At 52.2% G+C, this 2,500-nt stretch overlaps 2 non-coding genes across 2 annotated transcripts in view; both read right to left on the bottom strand.

Annotated features, from left to right (window-relative positions):
- Nucleotides 1-240, bottom strand: part of LOC143188002 (large subunit ribosomal RNA) — a 4,056-nt gene extending 3,816 nt beyond the window's left edge. The window contains exon 1 of the ribosomal RNA XR_013003425.1: nucleotides 1-240. This exon is cut by the window's left edge and continues 3,816 nt beyond it. This is a non-coding gene — a ribosomal RNA (large subunit ribosomal RNA).
- A 1,357-nt stretch (nucleotides 241-1,597) lies between these two features.
- LOC143188005 (5.8S ribosomal RNA) lies at nucleotides 1,598-1,752 on the bottom strand. Its single transcript, XR_013003426.1, has one exon. It is a non-coding gene; the product is annotated as a 5.8S ribosomal RNA (ribosomal RNA).
- Between the last annotated feature and the right edge of the window lie 748 nt (nucleotides 1,753-2,500).

Raw genomic sequence — 2,500 nt, 5'->3', positions numbered from 1 at the left:
ACGGGCCTGGCACCCTCTATGGGTAAATGGCCCCATTCAAGATGGACTTGGACGCGATGCAACGTCACGGGATAAACGGATCCTCCCGAACACTACATTTCCCTGCGGCAGTACCGCGGGATTCAGTGCTGGGCTCTTTCCTGTTCGCTCGCCGCTACTAAGGAAATCCTTGTTAGTTTCTTTTCCTCCGCTTAGTAATATGCTTAAATTCAGCGGGTAATCTCGCCTACTCTGAGGTCGTCGTATACGTGTTAAATATATATCACACACGTAGAGTGATATATTTTATATATGTGTAAAAATGACGAAAGAAGCTGTGGCGTAATCCTCGTACAACGGGGGCACACAACCGAGAGAAGCGGACCAGGCAGAGTGTGTGAACGAATGTTACGAGAAATGGGAAATGAGAGAGAGACTTGAGATCATGTTCGATGCGTCGTCCCAACTTCGCCGTGTGCCTTCGGAATATGTTGTCGTAACGCAACAGCAGCGTTTCCAAAGGTAAGGAAGCTCCTCGTCATTCGCCAGAAGTGATCAGCGGAGAGTAAGTCACATCGTCCTTAATGCGCCACACCAAAGCATCTTCGCGTCTCGTTTAATTCGATCTAAAGGAGAGAGACTCTCGCCAGGCGACTGCCGGTATGGTTTAACGCCCGTCCGCTTGCTTTTTGTATAGCTTTCGTGGACTGGACGACCGGACTTGACGCGCGGTCTCTCTCGGCGATCGACTAACGCGAAGACATGGGGCGACCGGACGCTGCTACCTTTCCACCTCCTCCTTCTAGGAGAGAAGTCATCCCTATGTGATGAGTCATATATATGGCGGCTGTGTAAGCCTCGCCAAAGAGGATTCAGGATACAGAAACAAGTTGTAGTACAGCACAACACATTCACGGAGCCACAAACGACTCGACCGAAACGTGGCCGGGGAAGATGCATCCCGGAACTTCATCGTTTCGACGAATGAGTGCCTCCTTTTCGCGTTGTTCCTGCAACAAGACGATCCCTCTAGAATCCCTGGGGCTCTGTTTCTCGTCATACATTTCTTCACCACACTACACGGGTGGGGTATACGCGATCTCGTGTTCATGCTCACTCGCACACCCTTTCATTGTCCTTCTCTGTAGTCTCACGACAAACTCTCTTGTGTGTCGTTGCGGGTTACGCACGCCTCTTTCTTACACGCATCATTTCAGACTACGTCGGGAGCGCGGATGAAAACTCGCACGAAAAGCGAACGCTGTCTGTTAACAATCACGAGGGTATCTGGCGAGACACGGAGGCTGGTCGATGATCGTACGTCCGCGCGCTTGCGTCCGGAGCGGTGCACATACACGCACGGGCGGTCGACAAATTAAGCGACTCACGACGCCGTGTGAAAAGTAGCACTCACGCAAGTCCGGAACGACAAAGCAACGACGATGACGACGATGTCTCCAGTCATCTGCCGTGTACACACAACCTTCTTCCCTCCATGACGTCTAGAGCGTATTCTCGCTTGTTTTCGTGCGACCGCGGCAAACGCCGACGAACGGTCCAACAATCGCTCGTACGTGACACCGAGATGCCAACGTAAGCAGTCTTAAGGTTACGTGAACGACCCTCAGCCAGGCGTGGTCCAGGAATTGTATCCGTGGACCGCAATGTGCGTTCGAAATGTCGATGTTCATGTGTCCTGCAGTTCACACGTTGACGCGCAATTAGCTGCGTTCTTCATCGACCCACGAGCCAAGTGATCCACCGTTCAGGGTTGTATTTTAATATTCTGTGTTCATGTATATATATATATATCATACTCGTATATAGTTCTCGGGTTCGGAAGAATCCGAGACCCGCGCCTCCAACTAGCACACGGTCGATGGAGGTTCGGGCGTCGCGACACTTCGTCCGAACGTAAGATACGAACGAACGAAAGTGACGACACAGGGGTCTCTGGGATGCGGTTCCGCACGGAGACCGCCACGCAATTGCGAACGGTTCCCGTAACGGCCAGGCGTAGAGTACATTTAAAAACCTAGGATCACAACCTGGAGAGTACGATTGGAGCCGACGGGGATACCCCGATCAAGTGAACCACGTACATCCACGGTGTTCTCCTCTGAAACGACACCCCCCATTTTATTGTCGCAGCGCCCTGCACGTACGTATTCCCCTCCTGATTTGGATAGCCGATGAGAACGGACTTCGCAGCCGGCTTCGATCGGTCTTTCTCATCCCGTTAAATTCACACACAAATTCATTATTCTTGGGAGTCAGACTCACGAAAGTCGAAGCTGTTAACAGCCGGTCCACAGTTGTTGTTCACACGGCAGGAATACGTACCCTACGGCCGCACATCGACGCGGGATACGTGTCGCGTCCTAGGTTACCCGGGCCCTCTCTCTTTCTCAAGAGAGGGTCCACATCCGCGGGACGGTTCGGAGAGAACAACGAGGTAAAGAGACGAAGAAACACCGGGAGCGGGATGCGAATGGGAAAACACGTTTGCTTTCGCACTCGT

Source organism: Calliopsis andreniformis, unplaced genomic scaffold, assembly GCF_051401765.1.
Source record: "Calliopsis andreniformis isolate RMS-2024a unplaced genomic scaffold, iyCalAndr_principal scaffold0470, whole genome shotgun sequence".
Classification (NCBI taxonomy): domain Eukaryota; kingdom Metazoa; phylum Arthropoda; class Insecta; order Hymenoptera; family Andrenidae; genus Calliopsis; species Calliopsis andreniformis.
This window is presented reverse-complemented; position numbering and strand designations above follow the sequence as displayed.